Genomic DNA, 10,200 nt, shown 5'->3' on the forward strand with positions numbered 1-10,200 from the left:
CAGTGGCTTCCTCAGCACACAGAGACACGTGCGATGTTGGACAGAGGAGACAAACATGTCAACACAAAGGACGGCTCACTTTGACGCTACTTACTTATGGAGTGTGTGTTGCTCCAGTTCGGCAGAGGGAAACTCCACAGCTCCGACAAGACGCTGTGAAGGGGACTACCATAGTGGCTCCATGTCGACGTTGTGAACTGCTGTTATGGTTAATAGACATTTCTCATAGTTTGAGACGAGGAAGGTAGGAGGACAAAGTCTTTTCTGCCCAGGCTCGGTCCATGGTCCTCAGCTCTGCTGCTTTGTTCTCCTCCGTGTAAAGCGCACCGCAACAGCATATGACTTCCGTCTGTGTTTTTCACAATAAAATAAACATAAAGGATTTCTTAAACATCCAAATAAAAAAGTTGAGTTGCTCACCGTGGTTTCCCCCTCATAGCAACGTATTTACTAACTATGAGTGCACAATTAACTATGAGTGCAAAATTAAAAATGCTTATGATATTTATATGATTAGTATAAGGTTGGTGAAGGATACATCTATAATCTTAATTTAAACACAGAGGCGCAGTGCTTGTTGAGTTTTTCTGACTAACTTGATGCTCCTGCTGCCTGCTTCACCCAGGAACAAAACAAACAGAATTCTCTTTCAGATCACGTGCTCCACGGTGCCAACTGAGAAGATGTTAGAGGTCCCTCTTCAAAGCTGCTACAGCTCAGAGCAACAACATTTTCAGGGTGGACCAAGAGGGATGCATTTGCATTTTGCATCACTACAATGGAAATAGATTGACTGTAGTTGTGTTTTGATGATGCCATAGTTAATTAAGAACATTTTGATAGTAAATGATTCTATGCACTTAAGTATAGGCTTTTCTTCTCTCCATTATATGTGGCATCTATTGCACTTCTGTCTGTCCTGGTAGAGGGATCCCTCACATGGGGCTCTCTCTGAGGTTTCTATGTTCTTTTTCCTATGTTAAAGGGTTTTTTTTGGTAGTTTTTTTTTTTCTTTCTTTTTTGAGGGTTAAGGGCAGAGGATGTCACACCATGTTAAAGCTCTATAAGACAAATTGTGATTTGTGAATATGGGCTATACAAATAAAATCTGATCCGACACAACAAACATTATCTCAAGGAAATGTGCGTAACAAGAAACGAGTTCCTACACTGAGCCAGCAAATGGCGCTTATGGAGAAGAAGCTTATGGTGTGAGAGGAGAAAAATGGAAAAGAGAGGAGAGGTGGGTTAAAAGTAGGGAGAGAAGAGAGAGGGGGAGGGAGACCAGGAACAGGTGTGTAACTGTCATGTTTAAGTTTAATCAGATTGGTTGTTACATAATAATAGTTATATTTATAGATGTAATGATGTTATTAATGATAGCAGCACATTACATTATATTTCATTTAGTTGATGCTTTTATCCAAAACAACTGAGGTTCTCCAGGTTACAGAAATACTACAGTATGTGACTTGTCGTCATGTGTTACATGGGGAAAGATGGGTGGAGACAGTGAGTGTGAAAGGGAGAAAGAGGTGCTCAGTGCATGATGAGAGATTCCCCAGCAGATCAGACTCATATCAGCTTAACTAAGAGATGGTTCAGGACTCACCTGATCCAGCCCTAAACATTATCAAAAAGGATAATTTTAAGTCTAACCTTAAATGTAGAGATGGTGTCTGCCTCCCGAACCCAGAGTGGGGACTGGTTCCACAGTAGAGGAACCAGGTAGCTGAATGCTTTACCTCCTGTTCTACTCTTACAGATTCTAAGAACCACAAGTGAGCCTGTATCAAGGGAGATCTGGGATATTAATGTGCATAATATGGTGCAGGGTCTCAGCAACCTTTTGTGTTTTTCATGATATTGCGCAGGTGGAAGAAAGCTGTACTAGAGACTTGTGTACCTGGTTCAACTATCATGTCCTGGTCCAAGATAACTCCAAGTTTCCCATAGCAGAGCTGATGGCAAAGCTAATGCCTCTCAATGTGACCATCTGGTTAGACAGTGTTTCTCTGAGATGTTTAGGGCCAAGTACAAAGACCTGTACCAGGTGCCAGATGTATACAGCAGCTTACCATTAGCACTTCCGCCAACATATACACAATCTCTGAGAGCTTTTGTGACTGACTCTGGACTCTCAGTTTTAAGCACCTTTACAAACTAATATTATGATGGCTGGATCTGACTGTGAATCTTACAATCTTACCGTGTCAATGCTGAGGGAAAGCATTATTTCTCTGAAGGCTGAACTCAAGGAGAAAGACTTCACCACTGTCGCCATGAGTCAGGCATCACACATGGCGACCTTGAAAACCTCTGGTTGCAGTTATCACCTGAATGCAACTAGGCCAAGTCTCCATGGCTATTCCGCTCCAGGGTTGGATAATGATCCTACACTGCCGTGGCTCGGCAAATGGTAAATGGTTGTATTTATATAGCGCTTTTCTAGCCTTGATGACCACTCAAAGCGCTTTACACTACAGTTTGCCATTCACCCATTCACACACACATTCATACATACAGTGCATCTATTAACAGCATTTTTTGTTGTTTTATGAGGCGATTCGGGGTTCAGCATCTTGCCCAAGGACACTTTGGCATGCAGATGGAAAGACTGGGGATCAAACCTTGACCTTCTGGTTGGAGGACGACCGCTCTGACCCTCAGCCACAGCCACCATCACAGGAGTTCCAGATCCAGAGGCTACTCCAGTACAGCCTGATGATCCGTGGGTGACAAGGGGAGCAAAGCCTAAAATAATAGCCAGCTCCACTCCCTATCATGCTCCAGTGAAGACGCGATCACCCCAGGGTGATCGTACCACGAAGGCCCCAAATGCTCCTTGTCAACAGGAGCAGTGGATTGTAGACAGCAAGGACAAGCATGGTGCAGGATGCCCATCTCCCCCTCATCCACATCAAGACCTCCAGCTGTCCAACAGATTCGACATCCTGAATACAGAGCACTTTCCACCTCTGGAAGGACCCACACTCCATCCTGCGGTCAAGTCCTCCATCTCCGCACGTTGTTGAAGGAGGCTGTAATCAGGAGGTGCTCTGGAAGTTTCACTGGTTTGGCCACAGCAGGGAATCCACTCCCTATAGAGAAAGATGCCGCCTCACGTCTGCAGCATATGGTGCAGAAACTAGGCACTCTCCAAGATGGTCCAAGCCAGAAACACCCCTGCGGCCCCTAATCTCTCCAACTACTTTAATAATCTGAGACTCCATCGTGAGAAATATACGCTTCATTCATGCAGTCACGGTTTCCTTTCTGGTGCTACCATGCCGGACATCATCGGGAAACTTCCCACACTCATCACCTCACTGCCAACGACTATTAAAAGAATAATAGTCCACGTCGGATCAAATGATACAAGTCGCCAGCAGTCTGAGCTTCATCAGACTGCTGACTTCATCCATCTGTTTGACCTGCTGAACAGCACGGGAAAGCCTGCTTTCATCTCAGGACCAATTCCCACATTGGGTTGCGGAATTGGTTGTTTTAGCGGGATCCTCAGCCTCCACACCTGGCTCCAGTCCGTATGCTCCACTCACAACATTGGTTTCATGACTGACTATTTACATCACCTGCTACCCCCCGCTCTTCTTTTGCCATCTTAAACAGTCATGCCCCCCACACAGCCACTAGCTCCCCCTTATGGACAATTTCCAGTTTCCCGCTTGCAGTATACCATCACCCACAGCCTATGGCATTCCGGTCAGGATTACTCCCAGAATGGACCTTATTTGTGATGATCGGCATGTGAACCTCAACAATCTTCACACGCTGCGCTGCACCTCAAAGCCAGACAGAATGGACCTTACTCTCCACATGGCTCGGATTAATGCAAGGTCTCTATCCAACAAAACCTTTATACTAAATGACTTTTCACATCTCGTGGGCTGGATTTCAGCTCTCCTCAGACCACTGGTAAAGATGGGGGGTCTGTAACTGTCACCTACCCTAGCTGCTTTCTTTGTAGTGTACCGTCCCCCAAAATACAAGAAGGATTATATGCCAGAGTTTGCAGACTTCATAGCGGGTAATTTGATGGATTATGACTTATTATGAATTTTTATGTTAAACTAAACCTATGGCTAAAGACTTCATAAATCTCACCTAGTTGGTGTCTGGACCCACAAATAAAAAAAGGGGCACACATTAGACCTTGTCTTATCTCATGGCCTACATGTTTATGTCAAGGTAATCTGTGATACATGTGTATCAGATCATCTGCCTGTTTTATTTACAGTTACAGTCCCTTGCTCTGTGGTCAAGTTTCTCCTCCTGCACACTACCGCCATATAATTAATGCATTTCTCTGCTGTTTTTAAAGACTCTGTGCTTAACTTAACTCTTAACTTGAGTAGTGATTTTCTCAGTGCTGATGCGCTTATATATCTATTTAACTCAACCTGCACAAGCACTACTGAACTTATATTAAAGTGAACATCAACATGGGAAAAACTAGGGAGGGATAAAAACCTGCCCACTTATAACAATTTCCCTCTAACAGGTAAAACCTGGCTACAAATGTGACACTGTAACAGTAACAGTGACTTCCAGGTCTATAATGTTTGTGGTGTGGTAAACAGTGTTTTAAGGGGGTGTTGTAACAGAAACAGTTTTACTTTTGGCACGGAGCTCTGTGATCTTGTGCTGCCAGTGCTGGAGGGCTGGGTCCCAGGCCACCTCTCCTATATATTATGAACACAAGAATAGGGGGAAATGGAAAAGAATAATAAAAAAAATATCATGGCATTATATAATGTATAATGGTGCCGGGTCTATTGCACTGTATTGGAGATGCATGGAGAAGTTAACTAAAAGGAAATACATCACACTGTATGACCTTTGATAAATAAATGCCTCTATCAAATGCAAGATCATACCTTAGACTGAAAAAAACATATTTTCCTAAATGTGTTCATTTGTGTATTTGCTGTTGGACAAAAAAAATTTTTTCAAAGGCACTTGAAACGGCAGAGAAAGTGGTAGCCTACAATAGCATTTCATGAGAAGATCAATATTACACCTTTGTATAGAATACAGTATATAAGAAAAGGAAGATCAGACAGTATTCTATGAATTACGTTCTTCCATTTGACAGAGTAATTTTTTCATTAACAGTTATGCATTGTAGAAATGTTGGGTAGATATGTTCTCCGTGCCTCTCATCGAATTTAACACAACTGCCACTAAAGTCTGACGTTGTAGAATGATGGTATGGTGTATGACTCCATACATATTCCTCGACTGAAATCAGCAACAAAAAAGCATGGACTATTGTCAATGGACTATTGTCAAAACACAAACCATAAAAGGTTGAAAACTTACTGTAGATAGCATCCAGTTTACTTTTGTCCAGAGGTAGACGGGCATCTCCTCTGCCTCGTTTCCCCCCTCGAAGATTGCTCACCAGCAGTATCTCCAATGGGAAGACTGCTGTGAGCAGAAGCCTCACAAATACTGTAGCCAAATTTGCATTAACTGCATAGGCCTAAGCCAGTTTCTCTACCATGACTCCAGTCCCAGGATGGATCTCCACCTGTTTAAACAAGGAGACATGGTAAGTATTTAGGGTTCAAAAATAATTTGCTCACCCCTAGAGACTGAAGACATTAAAACAAAAACTAGATCTGCCATACTCATACATGTACATCTGAGAGGCAGTAGATCCAATTTATGCATTGTATTTATTTATTCTTTAAAAATCAATTACCTTGGACGACAGGGAGTCCATTGTTGATGGAATGACAGACTCTGATGTGGAGCTGGACGGTGAAGATCTGGGGAGGGACAGCAGTGAATCTGCAGATGATGAACCAGGCCTGGACTGGGGTGATCTTTGGGGGGGCAGTCGTGGGGTGGTCAGCTTTGAACTGGATCTCTTATGAGGTTCAATGACTGAGGCTTGCAATGACTGAGTCAGAATCTGAGTCTCACCTGGATCTGAGTCATCTGGATCATCCTAATATTTTTCAGGGCGGACTGATACCCTCTTGGTCAGCTCTGGAGGTCCATTTTCATTCAACAGTGCATTTAGTTTACGGGTTGCCTCATAATGAGTAGCTAGAGAACAAAGGAAGAATGCAAACAAACAGATTTAATGGCAAACTGCTTAATACTCAAAAGGACTTTTTTTATCACCAGGTTATGTTATGACACTGTCAGCATAACAATATAGTATGTGTTGTGTAGAGCTCTGGTTCACACAATGGGGTTTGCAAAAAATAATAATTAACATTTTACTATATTCCCATCCATATAAAACTTTGGTTAATGTTTAATAGACTTTGTGTACTAAAACATCTATAAGAAAAATCTTATCAGACAGGTGTTTGTGGTCTAATTTGTGTCAGTTTAAGGGTACTTAAAAGTAGGAACCACTGCTACAGAGTACTACAACTATGGTTAATGTCATGAGATTACTGTGTTGTAGTGTTGTTCATGCATTCATTTAGAGACTATAGTATAATTTCTGGTCACTAGATTAAGACATATAAATGTCACTATATACTCTGTGTGTAACACAACAAACTATGTGTGATTGAAACATAATTTGCTAATGATTACAATAAGTTTAAAAAAGAAATTACGAATCAAACGATATACTCTGTGTGTAACAAACAATATGATGTGTATGTATAACTTGTGTGAAGAAATAATAATCTTTTTAAAAAAGGCAATCTGACCAAATTGAAACATAATGGTGTCAAAAGTAAGCACAATATCTTTTAAAAAAAAAGTAGTAAACAAATTAAACAGAAGATAATGGTGTCACGAATGGTCAAAACTGTTTGTAGTAAAAAGTAAAAAGACATGCCTGGACATGTCTGGGTAGAACAAAAACTTCCAGTGGAAAGTCCCCAAAAGCTAACTAAAGTGACCAATGAAATGATGACAGGTGTGGCCACGATGTAACGATAGACCAATGAAATGATGACAGGTGTGGCCACGATGTAACGATAGACCAATGAAATGAGGACAGGTGTGGCCACGATGTAACAATAAAACAATGAAATGCTAACAGGTGTGGTCTCTAACGGGTTTATAAGACAGCATCACTCAACTGTTAGGCAGAGTTTTTCTGGTGCAGCTCAGGCTCGCTACTGAATGCTCTCTGGTTTTTTGTCGACAATAAAACTCTGTTGCCTTTAAGTTGACTTCTCCTGCTTTTTATTCGACTGAATCTCTGGACTTTTGGACCACCAGTGGAACTTAGTTTTCACCACAACAAGTCTTTGTTTTTTTTTTGTAGAGCAGTCGCTTATACATGATAAAATGGTGACAAAACTGTTGTAAATAATACGAGTTTCATTAAAATGTGTAATATTTTAAAAGAAGTTCGTTTTTTTTCAACCTGGTCCTTATTTCCAGCATATGGTATGTAGATCTACTCATACCATATGGATATGCGCCGTGTGGATCTAAAAGCGCCCAAAGGACTCCAAGTTACTCCAAACTTTTATGGGTGAGTTGCTATATTTCTTAGCTAAGCAATGTATGACCAATACACTATCTAACCATCATTTTTTCTTTTGAAAAAAACATTCTATTTTACAGGGTATCTGTAGGTTTAGGCAAGTGTAATTTCATATGCACAATTATGCCTTCTAAACTGAGAATTCCCACATTTCTCACTCGGTTTAATGTGTACCCTTTAGCATTCAGCTAACTATCACTAAGCCAACACTACATAAACAGAAAATCTGATGTAAGTAACTCTTTAATATACGTACATTTACTTAACACCAACGGGAGGTTCATTTGTCTGCAGTGTATCCATTGGGCAATGATATGCAGAGAGAGCATCAACCGTCAAACTTTCGTGATCGTGCTCAGGTCTCGTGTTGATGGCTGCCAGGTACACCGTGGCATGATGGGCATGACCCGTCCTACGGTGCCTTTGATTGGTGTATCCTGATACTGCGTTTTGTTACGTTTTGAATTCATGTTTTAATTTTGTCCTGTGTTCCACTCTGTGTTCCCCTCTTTGTCCCTCGCTGTGTTCATCTCTGTGTTCCTCTCGTGTCCCTTTTTGTGTTCCTCTGTGCTCCACCCTGTGTTCCTCTCTGTGTTCCTCTCTATGTTCCACCCAGTGCTTCACCCTGTGTTTCTCTTTCTGTTTCACCCTGTGTTCCTCTCGTGTTCCCTTCTGCATTCCTCTATGTTCCGCCCTGTGTTTCTCCAGTGTGCCTTTCTGTGTTCATCTCTGTGTCCCTTTCTGTTAGTGGTGCAACGGATCATCATTGATCCGTGATCCGTTCGGATCAATATCTTCGGTTGAGCACACACGTGATCCGCGGATTGATTTATGAAAAATAAAAAGTTGTGTGCATGTTCAGTCCACACACAGCCACCTTATTTTTGTATGAAGTTTCAATGGTCTTGTTAATGGTTTGTTATGGAAATGATCACACCTTTTTGAACAGACGACCATCATCTTAAATGTATGCAGGCTTGTAGATGACAAGGCAATTAGAATCCAATTACTTTTGAGAATGCATCTCATTGCCAAATAGTAGCCTGCAGTTGCAGCTACAGAAGCATATCACATAATACCAACAAGAACTGCATACCTACTCCAAAATTGAGGCATTGGTTGTAATTGTATGCTTAAAAGAGCAATGAAACCCAAACCACTTTTATGTTGGAAATCAGTAAACATGTTGTGTTTCTGAATAAAATGAAAAGGCTGTGTTTCTGAATAAAGCTGAAAAGGATCTCTTACTTGCTGAAATTTCCCACGATTGTACGCATGACTTTGAGATTTCCATCGCATACTAATCCCAACCAAGACAACCCCAAAGAGAAGCACTTATGAAGAATAGAATCATCAGTGGCTCCATTTGAGGTGATCTGAGCTGGATTCACAAGGGGAAATGGCTTTTGATGCATTTAGTTGTTGATGTCACTTAAAACTGCCCCAACAAGTAGCACTTACTGTATTCAACAGTCCAGTCAATGCTCAGGTTAGGGTGATAGGTAGGACCAATTCTTAAACTGGGAGTTTTTTCACAATTGAAACATGTCTGTCTTCATGAAATGTGTGAAGGAAAAAGAATGGCAAAATCAGCTACACTACCCCAACAAATAGCACTTACTGCATTAAGGAGTCAAGTCTGTGCTTGAGTTAGGGTAAAGTGTGTGATCACTTAGTTGTGTAACAAAATACAGCCTTTGTCAAAATGATTGTCAAGGTTTACTGAATCTTCCAATGCAGAAATTTTCTTAACCAAGACAACCCCAAAGAGAAGCACTTATGAAGAAGAGAATCACCAGTGGCTCAATTCGAGCAGATCTGAGCTGGATTCACATGAGGAAATGGCTTTTGATGCGTTTGGTTGTTGTTGTCACTTAAAACTGCCCCAACAAATAGCACTTACTGTATTCAACAGTCCAGTCAATGCTCAGGTTAGGGGAATAGATAGGACCAACTCTCAAACTTGGAATTTATCAGCAATTAATGATGCAACATGTCTGTCTTCATGAAATGTGTGAAGGAAAAAGAATGGCAAAATCAGCAACACTACCCCAACAAATAGCACTTACTGCTTTCAGAAATCAAGTCTGTGCTTATGTTAGAGTAATATTAGCGACAAAGTAATAATTGACTTAGTTGGAGCTGGGTCACTGGCAATATCCTTTTGGAAAAGAACTCTACCTCAGGTAAGACTTTCCTCATGGTCAAGATGATCCATTGCAGCATCTTCTGTGTTGTGTCCCAGCAGCAGTGGGATTTCTTCTACAGCTTTGCCCATCTTAAACTTGAATGTAGCCACACCCATCCTGCCCCACCTTCTTTTTGTATGAAGTTTCAATGGTCCTGTTAATGGTTCGTTATGGAAAGGATCACACCTTCTTGAACAGACGACCATCATCTTAAATGTATTCAGGCTTGTAGATGAGAAGGCAATTAGAATCCAATTACTTTTGAGAATGTATCTCATTGCCAAATAGTAGCCTGCAGTTGCAACTACAGAACATATCACATAATACCAACTAGAACTGCATACATACTTCAAACTTGAGGCATTGGTTGTAATTGCATGCTTAAAAGAGCAATGAAACCTAAACCCTCTTGTGTTGGAAATCAGTAAAAATGTTGTGTTTCTGAATAATATGAAAAGGCTGTGTTTCTGAATAAAGCTGAAAAGGATCTCTTACTTGCTGAAATTTCCCTTGATTGTA

The 10,200-nt window shown here is 41.2% G+C and overlaps 1 protein-coding gene across 3 annotated transcripts in view; it reads right to left on the reverse strand.

Moving 5' to 3' along the window:
- rin2a (Ras and Rab interactor 2a) overlaps positions 1–349 on the reverse strand; it is a 42,152-nt gene extending 41,803 nt beyond the window's left edge. For 2 of the 3 annotated variants that reach the window (XM_069538298.1, XM_069538297.1), the window contains exon 1: positions 95–349. The gene's annotated coding sequence lies outside the window, so the exon portion shown is untranslated. The remainder of the gene's footprint in view (positions 1–94) is intronic. The other variant, XM_069538300.1, reaches the window with a different exon arrangement.
- Positions 350–10,200: the final 9,851 nt, after the last annotated feature.

Source organism: Paralichthys olivaceus, chromosome 14, assembly GCF_024713975.1.
Source record: "Paralichthys olivaceus isolate ysfri-2021 chromosome 14, ASM2471397v2, whole genome shotgun sequence".
Taxonomy (NCBI): domain Eukaryota; kingdom Metazoa; phylum Chordata; class Actinopteri; order Pleuronectiformes; family Paralichthyidae; genus Paralichthys; species Paralichthys olivaceus.